Below are 20,061 nucleotides of genomic sequence, written 5' to 3' on the forward strand. Positions count from 1 at the left end.
TTTTCAGGTTGTATATTTTAAAAGTGAAGCTTCCCTGTATATTCCAGACATGTAAATTAATTACTCTACATTGTTTTTCTCTTTTGGTTTTTGAACAAAGTTGATTTAGATATTTTTAATTTAAAATCAGACTTTGATTAAGGTACTAAAGGGAAATCACATAACCCTATTTCTACAGAGGCTTTCTCCATTCTGCATATTTTACCATAGCTTTAGTCATCAACCCCTTTGTCCCTGGCTTAGGGACATGAATTGAGTGGATACCCGATTCTCTATGACCACTCCCTGTAAGCTGTGTTTTTATTGGATGTCTTTGTTTGTGTGTACATACCTTACCAAGTAAATGGTGGTGACTTACACAAAGTGAGAAAATACTCATCTGTCCATAAACATAGTAACATAGGTCCATGGCTTCTGTAAAATAAAACTCTAGATATTTGTTCTCTGAATGCATGGTTGGCTTTGCACTTGTAAGAAGATTCTCTTAATTCAATCTTTTGTTACTGTTATTGTTAAGTTTGCTCTCAGGAACTTAGGATTGTGAGCTTCTTTTGCAAAGCTTCTAGGAGGAAGACGAACTTGTTAAAGTAAAATCACATTTTGGAAGACAGCCCCCAAGTAATGATCAAACTTAAGAACTGTTAGGAATCTATATCATTTTTTTTCTCTAAGTAAGCACATAAAATTAGACATCAATCTGTTTTAAAGTTAGGAGACTTAGAATTGTTGAGACCAATACCCAATAGATATTAGAATATTTCCAGGCCACTCACTGATATATGTCATTTAAAATATGCAGAGTAACACTACAGGATAGTTCATAGTTATAACTCTATCTTCTGGTTGAACAAAATAGAGTCTTAAAATGTGCCAAATACATGGCATTTTGGCTACAAAACAAACGATTCTTATGCCTAGTTAATGACTTTTATTAAATGAATGTAATGTAAATTTTCCTTGTTAATATAATTATTACTTTAATCCATTTAAAATTTAATTATATTTTTTATCATATTCTTTAAAAGTTTTTTCCAATACAGTTACTCTAAATACATCAACTATTTTAGGACATGCCTCAGATTCAGGAGTAGCTAATCAGCATACATTGGTCTCCCTAGTTTTGTTGTTGTTGTTGTTGTTTTGTTTGTATTCACTTTTCTTTCATTTTGTTATAGTTTCATGTTTTTGTTTTGTTTGTTTTCATCTTGGGTGTGGTTTTATGTTCTTTTCTTGGTTTGGGGAGGCTTTGTTTTTGTATTGTTTTTTGTTATTTTTTGAGAAATAACTTAAAGTTGGTTGGCTAGGGGAGAGGATCTGGAAGGACATGGAGAATATGTTTTTAAACCAGGGATTCTCACTATGTGGTCACTAGATATCTAGCATGGATCCATGAATGCTGTGGTGTCAATGTATCAGCCCAGTAAGAAACACAAAACCACAGTAATGGCATCTTTAAAGTTTTTCTGTTCAATTTTCTAATGTCTTACTGGACAGACTAGGTCTCATGGCCAGGCTCAGACAACAGGAAATAAAATGGGGCCAAATCAAGATAGGTGTCACAGGTACTAAGGTGTGCTTATGGTGATAAGTGGGAATGTTGTGGTTATTTTTTAAAAAAAATAAAGAACTATGAGAGGAGAGAGACATAGTCAACCAAAGATACAAATATTCAACCAAAATGGTGTAGTTTGATTTAAACATATGTTGTTTTTTCTTACATCTCAAACTGATTGACAGATGGAAAGAAAGAATAAAGTTGAAACCCATCGCATAGAATGAGAATCTTTCCCCAGTGGCCATTCCCATCAGGGCTCCTTTCACAACATCAAATAAGAAGTGCTCTGTCTTGAACATTTGTGGACACATAATCTTTAATTAATCCCTTCCTGTCTTGACCCAAATATACCTGTCTCAGAGCCCCAAACAGTCAAGAATTTCATGCTTGTTAATTCTTGTCATATAAGTACCTACCCACTGTCCTGTGTAGCTTTAATACTCAACTTGATACAGCCTAGAGTCAGTGCTGTATGAATGGAGTTTCTATTGAGTAACTGCACAGATTATATTGGTTTATGGATCATATCTGAGGAGGAGTGACCTGATTGTCATATGATATAGGAGAGACCAATCTCCTCTGGGCAGCACTACTCCATGAGCAGGTGGTTATATGCCATGAAAGACTAGCTGAGTATAAGCTGTCCAGTGCTGCAGCAAGCATCATTCCTCCATGGTTTCTGTAAGTCCCTGCTTGGGTTTCGGCCCCTAGTTTTCCTGAATGATGGCCTATAACCAGTAGGCAGAAATAAACCATTTCCTCACCCAAGCTGCTTTTGGTCAGAGTATTTTTTATCATAACAATAGAAATGTAAGCAGAACGTTTCTGAATTTAGCAGTATTTCAGTGTACGCAACTCCTTCAGGGGCCTGGCCTTCTCCTGCTGAGATGGATGTGTCAGAGCCCCTTCAATGGGAATTTCAATAGCATATCTCTCCCCATAGCAGAGTCATGAACTTAAACTATCCAGTTCACATAGGAATTTGTCTTCATGGGACTTGATGAGAGATCAGAAAGCATTAGACATCATTATCTGACTAGTACCAACTTGAGTACTCTCAGGAGAGCAAGAAATGAAGAAAATGCCCATTTGCAGTCAAAAGAGATCTGGTGGGTTCATTTGTCAGCAGTCAAAGGGCAATAGAAAGCTGTGCAGTTATTCTCCCAAATTGTGAGAAAACCAAGCATTTAATACTTCCATTCCAAATGCAAACCAATCAAATATTGGCAGGTTTGGATTGTTTTATTTTCGAGGCTTTAGCTTATCTCCATGGGATAAAAGCCTTTCCAAATGGGCTTTAACTAAAAATGTCATCCACCCCAGCTGTTCCCTGGTTAGCAGAAAGAGTGGTGACAGAAGGCTCCTTCTCATAGTCCTCTTCCATAATATCATTATCCAGATTTGCATGGCAAAGATGTGGCTGCTATTTATATGTTGATTATTACAGTTCTGCAGTTTATTTTTTTCCCAGCAGAGTTAAAAATTATATTTAGAGAAGCTGACATCATCTTTAAATATACATTATAGCTCTCATTTGGTAGAGATGAGCTGTTGAAATACACTCCACCCACTCAACTTCTCAGGAAAAAAAACTGCATAGACGCTTAACACATGGATATATATATATGTGTGTGTGTGTGTGTGTGTACATTGGCATGGAAGTGAACTGAAAGCTATAAGAATACGAAGTAGTCTTGTGCACTCTGTTTTATGCCTTCTCAGCTTGATTTTTATTTTAAAATATATGGACACTGTGACTTAGTCTTAGAGAATAGCTTCTGAATTCTAACTTTGCGTTATCATCACTACACATTCTTGGAAAATTATTAACCCATTGTAAAAACCTGCATTCATCAACCTGAAAGGTGAGGATGAGTATTCATGAACAATACTAGAATTAAGCTTTGTGGTACACTAAACACATAATAATAGCTATGATTCATTCTTTTATTTTGTGTTTCCAACTGTGAAACACGTGCCTCTTATAGACCATGTTGTTTGATTTTGTGACAAATTGACTGAGCCACTAGGTGCAAGTGTATTCACTGAAATAGTATTTTGCTTGTTTCTATGAGTATCTTTGGGTAAGATTAATAGACTCAATGAAACCGGTTGCTCTCTGAAATGTGATTGAGTGTCATGTAGTTACGTAGAGTGAAAAAGCAGATTGTGTTCTAAACAAGAGACTTATTTTTCCACTGCTGTCATAGAAACTAGAAAACTGGCAGGTCCTTTTTGATGTCATTGGATTGGAACAGATGCATTGTATCACTGAGGATCTTGTACATATCAGGCTTCAGGTAGTGTCTGCACTGTCCATTCTCCTGTGTCTCAGGCTTGCTTGCTATAATCATGCAAACCAGTTCCTCATATTCACTTACATACCCCCTCTCTTTTTCTTCCTTCTCTGTGTGCATTACTGTATGGTTAGAAGATAGATAGATAGATAGATAGATAGATAGATAGATAGATAGACTTCCTATTGCTTGTGTTTCTGGACAAAACTATTTTTTGTGTTTCCTTCCTGTTAGTAATTTCTCAAGACAGATAATATAGCCCCATATTCCTATTTTTTATTTATCAAAACTAACAGATGAAGAAATTAAGGCCTTGAGCAATGTGCTTTTAATCTTTAGGGTTATTATTGCTTGCACAGTAGAAGCAAAATGAGATATCTGAGGTTATGTTTTGCAACATATCGTGTAGAAGTTGTGTTAGACAGAGTCAGCTGTAGTCCTAGCATGGAAATCTTGAAAGCCTTCTGTTTGAATTTGCAGTGAAATACCACGTTTGCTCACCTCAGGCTGTTTGCAAGCTAAATCTCATAGTACTGTAATAGGATACATAGCAACCCATGAAATTGTAAGCTGTGCAATGGAGTCAGAGGCAGAAAAAAAAAAAGGAATTTATTTCCCTGGTGCATCCACCTCTACCTCCCCATTTGTCTATCTTGAATCTGAATTCTGAGTCCTGGCCCAGGAAGTTTAGGTTTGTTATTTTAGTTCAGGGGTACATAAAAATGAGACTAGGCCTAGAAGAATAAGTAGAATCAAAATATCTAAAATGTTGTAATTGAAAAAGACAACAAATTAAGGTGCAGTTTCTTGATTAACATTCAGGTCACAGGATCTTGATTTCACAGTGGAGTTATTAGGCTTAGAGTGGTTAAAATTGGCATTTTTCACTATGGTAGGCTTGCAATCATGGTTCAGTTGGTAGGCAGAGTGTCAAGGTGAAAATAACTTCTTGGTAAGATTAGAGTACCAACAGAAAGCCTTTCACTTAGATGTGTATTTTGCCAAATTTTGTATTTTGACAATTATGAAACTTGCTTTTTGCCTTCCTTTCTTATTTATTGATTGATTTTGGTTTTCCAAGACAAGGTTTCTCTGTGGCTTTGGAGGCTATCCTGGAGCAAGCTCTTATAGACCAGGCTGGTTTCGAACTCACAGAGATCCACCTGCCTCTGCCTCCTGAGTACTGGGATTAAAGGCATACGATACCACCACCCGGCTCTTTTTTTGAAAAATCTTTTCTTTTGTTTTACATAGCAAACCCATTTCCCCCTCCCTCTTCTCCTACTGCCCCCTCCACTCACTACACCCTCCTTTCACTCCTTAGAGAAGGTGAGGCCTCCCATGAAAGGTGAATAAAATCTGTCACATCATGTTGAGGCAGGACCCAGGCCCTCCCCACTGTATGTAGGCTGAGCAAGGCATCCTTCCACAGGGAATGGGCTCCAAAAAGCCAGTTCATACACTAGGGATAAATCCCGGTTCCACTGTCAGAGGCCCCATAAACTGTCCAAGCCACACAACTGTCACTCACATTCAAAGGGGATAGTTCAGTCTTATGCAGGTTCCCCAGCTGTCTGTCTGGAGACAGCGAGCCCTCACTAGCTAGAATCAGGTGTTTCTGTGTGTTTCCCCATTGCAGTCTTGACCCCTTTGTTCATATTATCACTTTTCCCTCTCTTCGACTGGACTCTGGGAGCTTGGCCCAATGCTTAGCTGTGGATGTCTGTATCTGCTTCTATCAGTTACTGGATGGAGGTTCTATGACGACAATTATGGTAGTCATCAATCTGATTACATGGGAAGGCCTGTTCAAGCACCCTCTCCACTATTGCTTAGAGTTTTAGCTAGGGTCATCTGTCTGCACCTGTCTGTATTAGCCCCATGTTGAGGGATCATTTGCCATTGCCATCTATGTCAGCCTCATGTTGCTGCACCATTTTCTGTGGACTGTTGTTTTGGGGGCTAAGATCAAAGCCTACTGAACAGCCCTGGGTCTGACCCTCAGTGAGGGAGTTTGGACATGGGAAGACTAGCTATCCAATGATGTTAAAGAAAAGAGAGAGACATCTGATCATAACAGAAGGGCAATCAGTTAATACTGAAGGTACCAGGTTTATTGATGGATCATCTTAAGTAACAATCCAAAGTGGGGGCTATGTCAGAAGACATCTATTATCACATGTAATGGGCTGATAGCAATTATATCCCTTAATCCTAAAGACACTCCTTTGGAGCACATACTCAAGACTTCAGGCATCTTCACCCCAGAATAGATGTCAGGGTGGTGGAGACTCATCCTGGTCCAAATCTATTGTTATTTAGATAGAGGTCATTCTCCCCTGAGGTCAGGACATCCAGCAGCTATTAGCTGACATCTAAAAGACAATAGAAATTCTGGGCTCTTCTGAACTCAGGGCAGGGTAAAATAGATTTCTAAGATATACAGGCCCCAACATTCATCATTGTGGACTCCTGGGAATTTCCCTAGCTCTATGTTTCTTACTAATCGCATAGTGGCTCCCTTTATGAATATATCTCTTTCTTTGCTCTTCCTCTCTGTCTGTCCCCCAACTCTATCATCCTGTTCCCTCATGTTCTTCTCCTGTTCCCCTCACATCTCCCTACTCACCTTCTACTCTCTCCCCTCCCCTTGATGTGAAGGGACAAGCTCCCCATTTCGGCATCCATAACAGCCGAACATGTGCTTGTCTGACCTTGTCTTAGTCACTAGGAGGTTAGAAGCCTGCCTCGAGGCAAGGAACCAATCAGAAGTTAGCTGGTGGTGCTATGTTTTATGGTTCTGGGTGTGCTTTACAGACAAGTGCACAGCAATGACCCCCAGAGCGTAGCAACCAAACTGGGAGGGTCTATGGGCCATAACAACCAGTTGACCAGTCAACACAGGGTAAACCCTGCAAGCCTGGAATCACACCAATCCTGAGCCTGTGCGTACCCCTAGACACTCCCCTTATGCCACCCTATAAGATCTCTATGTAGATGCTTCGAGCTGTCTTTCCTAGCCATCTGCCATGGTGGATGAATGGAAGGCCCAAGCTAACATGGGGTTAACTTATTAAACAACTATAATAAAGCTTCATGCAGTTTGCATCAAGCTTTTGAATCCCCCTGGTCCTAGGCTGAGATCCTGGAGGCCTGAGCTTCTGGAGGTCTTACACATGCTACCAATTTACTAAGGAGATCTTTTCAGTTTACCCTTCCTTTGGGGGAGAGATTCATGTATGCTTCTCTTACAGTCCTCCTTGTTATATAGCTTCTCTGGGGTTGTAGACTGTAGCTTGATTCTCCTTTGCTGTATGTATAATATCCATTTATGAGTGAATATATACATTGTTTGTCTTTCTGGGTATGGGATACCTCACTCAGAATTTTTCTTTCTTTTTCTTTTGTCCATTTCTATCCATTTGCCTGAAAATTTCAAGATGTCACTGTTTTTACAGAATGAGTAGTACTCGATTGTGTAAATATACCACATTTTCTTTATCCATTCTTTAGTTGAGGGGCATATAGGTTGTTTCCAGGTTCTGGCTATTAAAAATAATCTTGCTATGAACATAGTTGTTACGATAACTCTTTCTGCCAAAGCAACCCGAGCCCTGCTGCCACATGGGTGCTTTCTTTGAGGCTACCGAGTTCTACCCGCTGCCTCGTCAAGGTCCCAAGTAACACACAGAGATTACGTACAAGTGCTGCTTAGCCAATTGACTAGGATTTCTTATATGCTACCTCAGTCTTAATTATCACAAACCTATATATTTTATAAGACTTATCGGACACCAGCGGCAAACATCCTGTCATCCTGGGATAACATGGTGAGTCCCAAGCAGAGAGCAGGAGGGACAGGAAGAGAAAGAGAGCGACTTCCTCTGAGTCTGACTCTATGTCACTTCCTGCCTGGATCACCAGACTTCTTTACTACATTTTCTAGAATCCTCCTTGACTCCTAGTCCCACATATCTTGCTTTCCTATTAGCCAACTGTGCTTTATTCAACAACCAATAAGAAGAGAAACATATACAGAAGGACATTCCCCATAATCTCCTCTTTTCTGTCTACATAAAAAGAAGAGTAATTTCTCTTTTATAATAAATGAAAGAAACTATAACCATAACTATCTATCTTCAACTCCATTAAAGACCACAGAATGATAATATATAAACTCTAAAATTGACAGAGACATCTTGCTTCCTGGACAGTCACCCAAAGTTCCTCTGTAACATTGTAGCATCCATCTTCAGTCCATAGGCCACAGTGTGTCTGGCACACTTCTCCATTTTGGCATGAATCCTTCAGGACTGTTCATCTTGTTTTGTAAGTTCAGCAGTCACTTTCTTGTGGGTCTTGCATGTCCAGTTGGTAAAGCAACAAACAGTTCAGGCAAGAGTAGTTTCTTGCTCAAATGGCTAATCTTGCCATGTTGAAAGTAAACTCCATCCAAGTTTCTTCGATGCCCATCTTCCTCTCAAACATAATTGGTGTGCCAGGAGCAGTTGTGTCTCACTGCCAAGAAAAACACTAAACCATTTAAATGCAATTTATACTGTAGATCTTTGAAAGGTTTGAAGAATATCTATCCATCTTAAATATATCTCTGTATATGTAAAAAACATAAACAATCTAATTATAAGATCTGACTATTATAGGTGACTATATAATTATATTTAATTATGCATTACATTTTAAAAGATCTGGATAACACAGTATCTAACAAAAGGAGAAATATACATATCACAAAACTGACCTTAAAGTTGTATCAATAAATGAAAATCCATACCAATACAAAGTATCAATTCCTATATCCTATTCTCCTTTTTTCCTTTAAAAAGAGATTGACTGTGATCATTATCTTTTATAGCCAACACCATCAAAATGAAAATAAACATTAATAAACAATATTTGGGAATTTGGGCATTCCAAACTGCTTCCTGTTGGTTGGGGGCGATGTACATACCATGGTGATCATGATAAAACACAGAAATCTGGCCTCAGTTAATTTATGGTTGCATCATCTCAGCTGTTTTGGACATAGGATCAGTTGAGCCACTGCTTCAGGGGGTCTTGCTTGAACAAACCATAGTAGTCTGGAAGGAATCCACAGATTTTATTTTCTGTGAAAACACAAGCAAGAAATCTTTTCCCAAGTAGCCTGTCCTTAGACTTAAATTTTGAAGTCAAAGCATTTTTAAAATATGTAAGTTGAATTAATTTAGCAGCATATATAATTAAATGTATTTCAGCAGCTATAAATCTTTCCTCAGCATTCAATTTAAAGACAACAATGTAACATATATTATCTAGACTCTGTATTTTTCATCTTTATGTGGCTTTTTTATTATTCTATTTCTTTTACTTCCTTTTGTTTCTTTTTTTCTGAGATAGGGATTCTCTGTGACTTTTGCTGCCCTTGAATTCACTCTGTACACCAACCTGGCCTTGAAGTCATAGAGAACTGCTTGCCTCTGCCTCTGGACTGCTGGGATTAAAGGCGTGTGTCACCACACCCAGCTACTCTAATTTTTTGCCTCTGCTTCTGGAGTGCTGGGATTAAAGGAGTGTGCCACATACCCAGCTACTCTATTTCCTCTTGTTTCTTTTTCTCTCCCAATCCTACTTATATTTTTAAACACAGCATAAACCTTTAGAGGTTTTTCTTCATCTGAATCTGTCTATTATAACTCTTTACCTTTTCTCTGGCTACTCAGTGTTTTATCTGCTAAACAGGATTGCTAAAATTAAAGTGGCTGCTTTAGCGTCTGTCTTTGCCAGATGGCAGTGGTACATTTACCATCAGCTCTAAGAGCTGTGCTCATTGCCTTGGTCTTTGCTGCCACCAAGGAGCATACTGCCAGCTTGGAGATGTGGTCACTGGCACTGCCAGCTGGGTGGAGCATGAACCCATGACCCTGAGATTAAGAGTATCATGCTCTAACAACTGAGCTAGCCAGGCCTCTTAAAAGAGCCATGTGGTTTTTTCTGCTTTTGCTGAGTCAGGAAAGATCTCTTAAGGGAACCGCTTGAGTCTCTGCTTGTCTGCACTGGAGAAAATGCTGCTACCAAGAAGTCGTGCTTGTCTGCTGCTAAAATCCTTTTTTAAGCTTTTGTCAAGTTTACATGGAAGTTTGTAACACTACCGACAGCTGCCTGAGTTCTGCCACCACTTGACTAGATGAGGGAAGGTGGCTCAGAACCTGGGCCACCTGGGTGAAAACCAGGAATCCTAACCACTAAACCTCTGGAGGGATGTTAGCTCACTTGGGAGTGCTGAGTCCAACCCCCAAGAGCATGGGGTGGAGAGAGCCTATGGAAGCTGCTCCGATGCCGCTCAGAGGCTCCACAGGGTGAGCTATGTTGGCAGTTTCTTTGCTTCCTCTAGGAACCTCAGGGCATGGGGTCATTCCACCCGTGACACCAGTTATTAAGGTGAATAACTAATAAGTAGCCTGTAATGGTCAGGATATCTTTAACAACAAATGCCTGCCACATAAACAGAATAAAAAGTTAAAGACATATGTAGAAAAGATTGCTGATTTAATTCTAAAGGGAAAATTAAGACTCTGTCAACTGACTGGAAAAGATCCAGCAGAAATTATAGTACCTTTAACTAATGAGGAAATCTCCTCTTTATGGAAGGACAATGAATATTGCAAATAGCTCTTACTGACTTTTTGGGAATGATTAGCAACAATTATCCCAAACCTGACAAATAAATTCATAAAATAGACAATCTGGATTCTTCTACTTATTGTAAGACAAACTCCCTTTCCAGAGTCCTTACCTTCTACACTGATGGCCAACAAATCAGGTAATGCAGTTTATAAGGCAGGTGAGGTAAGTAAAGTAGATCAAAGTCCATATACATCTGTACAGAAGGCAGAATTATATGCAATTCTCATGGTACTAATGTATTTTATAGAGCCTCTCAATATAGTTACAGATTGTCAATATTCAGAGAGAGTCATGTTACTCATTGAGACTGCAGAATTCGTTCCTGATAATATAGAATTAAGTTCAGTTTATACAATTCCTGGACATTACCAGGAACAGAACTAATCCTTTATATATAACTCATATCAGATCCAAATGGGTCTGCCAGGCCCACTAGCACAAGGCAATGATGAGATTGATCATTTATGAATTGGAAGTGTGCTAGAAGCCTCAGGATTTCATAAGAAACATGTAAATAGCAAAGGTTTGAAAAAGGGATTCTCCATCACTTGAAAACCAGCCAAGGAGATAGTGAGACACTGTCCTATTTGTTCTTTTTATAATCAAACTCCATTTCCAGCAGGCTGTAACCCTAAGGGCATTAGGAGAATTGAGGTTTGGCAGATGGATGTCTACAGTGGGATGATGGGGGAAATACTTCTGTGTCTGTTTATAAATAAAGTACTTGCTTGGCCAATGAGACAGCAGGTTAGGCTGGACTAGGAGTCAAAGAGGATTCTGGGAAATGTAGTAGAGAAGTGGTGTTCCAGACAGGAAGTGACATAGCAAGGAGACTCATATTTAAAAAGAGGAAAAAGGAAGTGTCGCTCTCTTTTTCCCCTCGGCTCCTGCTCCAGCGGCACAATGTGATTCACCAGCAAGGAGGGACGCCAATACGGCGTCCGATAAGATAAGTCTTATAAAATATATAGACATATGATAATTGAGACTGAGCTAACAGATGAGAATCCTGGTCATTGGCCAAGCAGCATTGTAACTAATACAAGTCTCTCTCTGTGTATTCATTTGGGCCTAACTCGGGCAGGTGGCTGGCGTAAAGCACACACGTGGTGATGGGGCTCAGGCAGCTTTTGGCAAAAAGATTTATTGTAACAGTGGGAAATTACCAATACGGAGCCAAGTAGAAATATAAGGATATTTAATAGGGAAAAGCCTTAATTACAGAGCGACCTAGCCAGCTGGCGTGCCAGCAGTCAGTCTGTACGAAAGCCGAAAGAGAAACCAAAACTGAAATTGACCAGCCACTGACCACCTCCCACTCTATGTCACCCTGGCCATGCCCTCGGAGGCGTGGTCAGGAAGACCTGTAGCCAGCCCCTAAGCAGGCGTGGCTACAGGTTCCCCTACAGATGTCTTTCACTTTGCAGAGTTTGGAAGTTTGAAATATGTGCATCATACTATAGAAACATTATCAGGGTTCCAATGGGCTACTGCTCTTAACTCTGAAAAAGCCAATTGTGTTATTGCACACCTGCTAGAGGTGATGGCTGTTATGGGTATACCTGCACAAATAAAAACTGAAAATGCTCCAGCATATGTCTCCACTAAATTCTAAAAGTTTTTCAAATATTATATTATAAAGCATGAGACTGGTACACCACACAATCTAGGACAGGAATTGGCTGAGAGATCTAATAGAACAATAAAGGAGATGCTCCATAAACAGGCTGGGCGAACAAACCCCCCCAAACATAGGTTGCATAATGCCTTATTAACACTAAACTTTCTTAATGCCAATGAAAAAGGACAAACAGCTGCAGAAAGACACTGGACTATGGAAAAAAACTGCTGAACTGAATCAGTCAGTATACTTCAAAGATGTACTAACCTCTTTATTGAAATCAGAACATGTGTTATATTGGGGAAGGGGTTTTGGATTTGTTTCCACAGGAGAAAAAAAAAAAAAAAAAACTTTGGATACCATAAAAGTTGATCAGGATGTGAATTGAAAAGGAAAAACCTCTCGATGAGGAGAAATGATAGGTATTCTACCAAGGTATATCTCATAAACTGAATAGAAACCTCATAAAGGAAAGGGGAGTGTTTTTTTATTTTTATTTTTTCCACAGGAAAACTCATTTCCAGAACTCAAAGGGCACTACATGGGTAAAAGAGGAGGTAACTATACCTATCAAACAAAAGAAAACTGGTCAAACAAAAGAAAACTGGTCATAAAACAATTTCTACTACGCCTATTTCTCTTTGTCTCCTAATCCCCATTCAATTAACTCAGTGCTGGTTTTAGAGTTGGATTTGGCTTTCCTCCTCTAAAATCCAAGCACATTATTTAACTAAACTTTAGAGTTTCTGTATTATGTCAAGAAGCCAATTCATGTAATACAGAATAAGAGAAGAATTTGGGGACTGTCTTTTGTCTTTTCTTGGCTCTTTCTTTCAAGGTGTACATGCTCTCGTAATAGTTATTTTCCCATGGTTGCCTTTCCCACTATGCAAGCAAACATTTCTCTGCTAACACTTATGTTTGAGCCCCACACAACCAATGAAGACCTGCCTGATAGCAATCCCTGGATGCCCCTGAAAGAAAATGGGGCATATCTCCTCTACTACACTGGAACCCACTTGCTCCATTTCAACTGACACTGCTGCCAGAGCTTTGGGTACTGATTCAATCAAGTTAAGGATTTCAAGCTATATTTTCAATCAAGCAAATCCCATCTAACATGGACTGGATATAATCCATTCGAGACTTTCACCATACTAACATTTTCTTCCTACAGGACCCCATGAGGCTATTGTCATCCCATTTCAGCAGGAAGTAACTTGGAGAATGCTACACCACTTTTCCCCATTGTTGTCACTAAGGATAATGTACACCTATTTAGGGATAGTTTCCTATTGTTTATGGTTGGGATTAGAAGGAGGTGTTCAGGCTTGGCTACCTCTTACAGAAGACTTTAGGCTTTAGTTACATAGACATAGTTAGGATTCGATGTAGCAGATTATTGTATATTCTTGTATTTCACCTTTATGATTGTTAATTTTGAATGCTTTACACTCTTAAGTTTTAGTCATCTTTTAGACTATAAGGGGAATTTTAGGTAGACATTATAACACCTCCTAAGGGCTGGCTACAGGGGTGCATGACCATGCCCGTCAGGGTGTGGTCAAGGTGATGTCAGTATGATATGGTGAAGGTTTAAATGGATAGCCAAGGCACATGGTAGCTCTCTTTTCTCTGCTGCTGCTCACTTTGGTTTCCTGTCGGTTGGCATTTGCTTATTAAAGGTATCTTGACCATTACAGGCTACATATTGATTATTCACTATAATATATAGTTGACCAAAAGTCCTTGTGGTATGAGTGTACCTTCTTTGGGTATATGCCCAAGAGTGGTATTGCTTGGTCTTGAGGTTGATTGATTCTCTCTCCAAATATATGCAATATAATATTCAAAGTTCGAGCAAGATCAATATGACATCAAAAGGAGAGGAAAGGGATATAAATTGGAAAGGAAGAAGTCAAACTTTCACTATTTACAGATGATATGATAGAATGCACACGTGACCAAAAGAATCCTACCAGAGTACTCCTACATTTCACAAACACCTTCAGTAATGTGTCAGGATACAAGATTAACTAAAAAATCAGTAGCCCTCCTATATACAGATGATAAATGGGCTGAGAAAGAAATCAGAGAAACATCACCATTTACAATAACCATAAACAACATAAAATATCTTGGGGGTAACTCTAACCAAACAAGTGAAACCCTGTATGATAAGAACTTTAAGTATTTCAAATAAAGAAATTAAAGAAGATATCCAAAAACAGGAAGATCTTTTTGAAAAGATAGGATTAACATAGTAAAAACTGCAATCTTACCAAAAGCCTTCTACAGATTCAATGCAATCCCCATCAAAGTTCCAGCACAATTTTTCAGAGATCTTGAAAGAACAACACTCAACTTCATATGGAAAAACCAAAACCCCAGGTTAGCCAAAACAATCCTGTACAATAAAGGAATTTTTCCAGGTATCACCATCCCTGACTTCAAGCTCTCCTGTAGAGGTACAATAATTTGAATAGCTTGATATTGGCACAAAAACAGAAAGGTGGACCAATGGAATTGAATTGAAGACCCTAATGTTAATCTACACATCTTTGAATACCTGATTTTTGACAAAGAAGCTAAAATCATACAATGGAAAAAAATTTCTTTGGCAACTGTTCTGTCTCTAAATGGAAAGGAAAATCCAGATGCAGTTGCTAACAGTAGTGAGATGATATTCTATGCTTTATTGGCTGGTTGGCAAAAGTTCAAATTCCATAAGTCCTCATTCCTATCAAGTTTTGTATATATGACACCATTCTTTCTTCTATCCTGTTATGCAGGTCCTTTTTTGAGTCAAGATCCAATTTTATATGAAGCTTAAAGGTAAATCATTTCATATAGTATTTGCAAAGTCATAATTGTTTTCACCCACACCATCATCCCGTGGACCATGCAGCACCATCAGACTGGTAGATTTGATATCCCATTCTCAACGCAACATGACTCTGCACAGGAAAATGTTTCCATTTCACTAAATCCACTGTTTCACATTGACTAAGTTTTCTAGATGATGAACATGCTTTTCTTTCTAGTTTTAATAAAAGTAACATCTTTCCCATAAAAAAGAACTTTTTTCTTCTTCTGTCCCTTTTTGGCTGCCAGAGACTAACACTTCAAAGTGAAGTTTGAGAAAGTTCATAAAAAATCAATTCTACATTGACCATTGGAGTTCAAAAACAGTTGACAATCACCATGATAAAAACCAAATCAACATATTACTGGAAATGTAGCTCTGAAACCCACTATGACTTGTGGTCCATCTAATATTGTTTCTATCCCACCTACTCCAGTCTCCCAAAAATCAAATGTTAAAAGTCTCTTGTCATGACAGATTTTGTCTTGGTTAGTTATTCTCCCAGGGAGAATAAACAATAGTTTGCCCTCAAATCAAGAGGCAGAAAGCAAAGAGTGGTTAGAGGACTGAGGTGGATTTATTTAATATCTCTCTTACACACACGTGTGTGAGAAGCACTTCGGTCAAAAGATGGCTGTATTTCACCTGAGTGTGTTGTTCTTCTTCAATTGTTACAGAATGAGCTATCATAGATATGTTACTGAAAATGAAACCTATTTGCTAGCTTATACTTCTGTAAGTTTTCAGTCCAGGCTCAATGTACCTGGCATAGACACAAATGGCAATAGTCTGATACCAAACAGTTACACAGAATGGATGCTTTTCTTTGGACCCTTTAATGAAATGTTCTCTCCAAACTTATTTTGATTGATGGAAACTCCACCTTCTTATATCAGGGTGCCTGATGTTTCCATTGTCATGCAGTTAGTAAGAGAGGGTCTGCTGTCACTGACTAAAGATTACCTGATCTATAGCCAAATGTTTCTTTCATCTTTTAAATCAAGGATGATTTGTTCGTTGACTGTATCCTTCACTTCAACTTATGATTAATTTGTCTTTGAACTGTAGGCCTAAATCTCTGTCAACAATTAAGACATCTATACCATAAACCATACAACCCAGGCTTGGGGGACATCAGAGAAAAGTGAGCAGAAAGATTGTAAGAGCCAGAGTACCAGTATGTCTGCTACTTCAAGATAGTATCCTCTAGAAGAAGAAAGAGAAAGAGAAAGAGGAGGAGAATGAAGAAAAAGAAGGAGAAGAAGAAGAAGGAGAAGAAGAAGAAGAAGAAGAAGAAGAAGAAGAAGAAGAAGAAGAAGAAGAAGAAGAAGAAGAAGGTGCAGGAAGTGGAAAGGGGGATGCATATCTGGGAAGAATTAGGGTGAATATGACCACTAAGTTACAGGTTAACAAGTGAATTGGCACTTATACCTACTGGGAGAGGGAAGATCTGTCTTCTCCATTATAATGACACTGTGTATGTGAACTACATCAGGACAGGCCTCATGTTCAGGAGTAGCTGACCAACATACAATGGACTTCAGAGGTCATTTAGTGTGCTTTTATTTGGTTATAGTGTGGTGGGATTTGGGGGGTTGGTAGCATGGTTTTATTTTGTTTACTTGGTTTGGAAGTTTTGTATTTTGGACTTTGTTTTCTTTTTTGAGAAAATACTTAAATTTAGGTAGTTAGAGGGGAGGCAATATCTGGACAAACTTGGGGGAGGGGAAGAATATGGCCAAAATATATTCAAATTTATTTTTAAATAATAAAAATAAAATACAATAATAAAAATGTTAGAGTCAAACAAAATTGAAGAGGCAAGTTTGCACAGTTTTTTGTTTATCATATTATTTTTAGTAGGATACAGTAAACATAATAAATATAGAGGTTTTAAGTTTAGAAAAGTAAAATTAGTAACTGAAAAATTAAAAAAAATGACATAAAATAATTTTAGATTTATATGACTCTTAGGAAACCCAAATATGCTATAGACCCTTTTTTTCATCCATTGGTAATATAATTTTACATATTATTAATTATAAGCTCTCTGTATTCAATGAGACTTTCTTTCTTTCCCGAGTTCTTGCTGCACAATTGCAAAGATCTATATTTGGATCCCTAGAACCCGCATAAAAGTCAGAAATGCCTATCTGATGTCTGTATCATGATTTAATAATGGCAGGCACATGATCTTTAACTCAGGATACATCTCACCACAGCTTTTACCCACACCCAATTTGGATGATTCTTACCTAAGAAGTATAATTTAGAGTTACTATGGAAATGAGCTAATGCAGCTTTGTGATATGGCTAATATATTTTGAATGCAAGAAGGTGTGATTTTAGGAGACAGAGACAATGGAAAATTGTGGATTGAGGATGTGAGGTTGATATGGCCATGACATCTGTCACACCATTAATCTGCCAGGGTTGGTTCGGCTGATCTGGCTGTCTAGGTGGGTGTCCCTCACCACTCCATGTGTCTCCCTCCCAAAGCTGTGCACTCCAAAGAAGAGGACAACCTTCCCCCAATAGAGCAGGACCAGTCTTTGCTCAAGGGTATAAGAATAGCTGTGCTCCTCTGCTAGAACCTCCAAACAAGCTCTCAAGGAAAATTGTAGAGTGAATTGTCTTCCCTAAAATTCATGTGTTGAAATATCAGCTATCAGAGCATTGGAATGTAAATGTTTTGAATGATCTTTCAAAGTTAAAATGACATTGTTAGTGTGTGTCCCTGATCAAAGATGACTGATATCATTTTTATGAGCAGAACAAGACATTGGGAAAGAACATCATGTATAAAAGTGTACTTGGTATGGGGGACCAAATATCCCTGTTATGGAATATTCTGGGTTCCAGCTCCTGGCTGCCATAAACAGCTATGGTGCCAGGAAGCTCCAAGTCACCATTGCATTATTAATTAACACTAGGCTGTTACTGTTTACGGTGGCCAAAATTGATATGCTTCCTAATTTGAATCTCTGTAGTTTAAGCCTTGAGTAGGCCCATACCTGGGCTGAAGACTCTACCTCCTTGACCAAGGGTTGTTTAGGTAACAGAATCACTTGATGTTAGCAATATGTATTATGATAAATGCTTCCTGATTTTGTCCCTGCCCTTGGAGGACTATTTAAATGGACTTCTCAATAAACTGTGGCTGCTCGGCATCAGCTGGGAGCCCTCCTAACATGATACGGTGTTTCATGTCTCATCATTAGCATCGTTGGGTAATTAAACTTCCCTAGTCCACACACCTCCACTCAGAATCGGACCCTGGACTGTACAGCTGACTCCATCCACAAGTCCTGAAGACATCTGTCTGGAACAACTTGGGAATACAGCACAAGAATATTTTGTTGAATTTATTCAGCCTTGTGTTGGATGAGCTGACACCCCAGTATGTTGGTTTCAGAGAGAGAAGCTCCTCTTTTTTAGTTCTATGTGCTACACAAGAATTTGGATGTAGAACTGCCACTCATGCCTATGTGTTTACTAGCCTCAGGGTAGAATTGAAATATTTACCCACTTTAATAAATATTTGCCAGTGAATCTGAGTCTTGAGTTTTCTGTTTGGGGAAATTATTAAATATGGATTCAACTTCTTTAGGAAACATAGGTCTGTAGAGATGACTTATGAGTGTTTGAATGCACTTTGATCAGTTTCATCTCATGAAGAAATCATCTACTTGATTCAAACATATAACTTATAGGTATAGTTTTTTAGATTTGTTTAAATGTTATTTTAGTATCTGTGGTATCAGAAAAGATAACCCTTCCTTTTTTCCTGACATGAAATATTCTATCTTGTCTTCTCATTTTTTTATGGCTAGCTGGGCTTATGTTTTTATCAATGTTATCCACATCATGTAGACTCCATATTTCAATTTTATTCATTTTCTCCTGTTACTTTCAGTTTCAGTTTCATTGACTTCTGTAGTTTCGTTATTTCCCTGCTTGCTTCATACTTAATTTTTAGTTTTCATTTCTAATTTTGTGTTCTTAAATGCTTTTAAGATTTTATTCCTTTGCATTTGTTTCTAACAAATACATACATAATATATTGCATTTTGATCACATTCAACACACATTATCCTCTCTTATCACTTTCCTATTCTTTGTGACTCTTTTTCCTAGCTGATCCTTCTCTTTCATCTTTTGTAGATCTCTATATACAAGACTTTTACAGATAGCCACAGCTGCTATGTACTCATGAATGTGATGACCTATGTCACACACAGCAGATAGCTCTTCATAGCACTCCTTTCTATCTTCTTTTTCTCGAAGTCCTTCTGCTCCTGTATGTTCCTTGAGTCTTGGGTTGGGTGATATAGCTGTCTCATTTAGAAGTTTACAAAGAGCCATAACTTCTCTTTAGCTCTTCCAACTATTATTAGTCTCTACCTTAGTCATTAACCCATGGGGTAAAGAAGGGATTTCTGTTTCTCAGGATAGGAACAGCTCTAGTTCATGGCTATCAACATAAATGTTCAGGAGGTAATTTGTTTACATATCATGTAGAAAAATAACAATACTGCTTTCCCCCTAGGGTCTGTGACTTTCCTAGCGATATGATTTTTACCAGGGTTATAGTAGCATCCATGCTTTTCCTCCCACAGAGAAGATAACAAATATAATCGGAAACGGTTGGTTAATTCCCAACAATTCCTGCTACTGTTGTGTCAGTGGAGCATCTTGCTGGAAGGTTGGAATTGAAGTGCGTTGCATCCATAGCTAATAAAGACTGGGGATGAATATTTCCATTCCACTAGTATCTTCTGGTACTGTGAATATTACCAAGATGATGGAAAATGCCAGCTCATGTCCAACTTGATTTTTCTGTGTATAGAATACAAAACATTATCATCATAAATATGGTCTTCTCATCTGGATCTGGTGGGTAACCAAAAGAAATAGCAATATCTAGTATTTTAGGAGTCTCTGAACCAACAGTTTATGGAGAAATATCATACACTTTGCTCTGAGATTCTTATTTAAAGACCTGTGGCTGCTGGCAGCAGAAGCATCTACTTATATG

This window comes from Cricetulus griseus (assembly GCF_003668045.3).
Source record: "Cricetulus griseus strain 17A/GY chromosome 1 unlocalized genomic scaffold, alternate assembly CriGri-PICRH-1.0 chr1_1, whole genome shotgun sequence".
In the NCBI taxonomy this organism is placed as follows: Eukaryota; Metazoa; Chordata; class Mammalia; order Rodentia; family Cricetidae; genus Cricetulus; species Cricetulus griseus.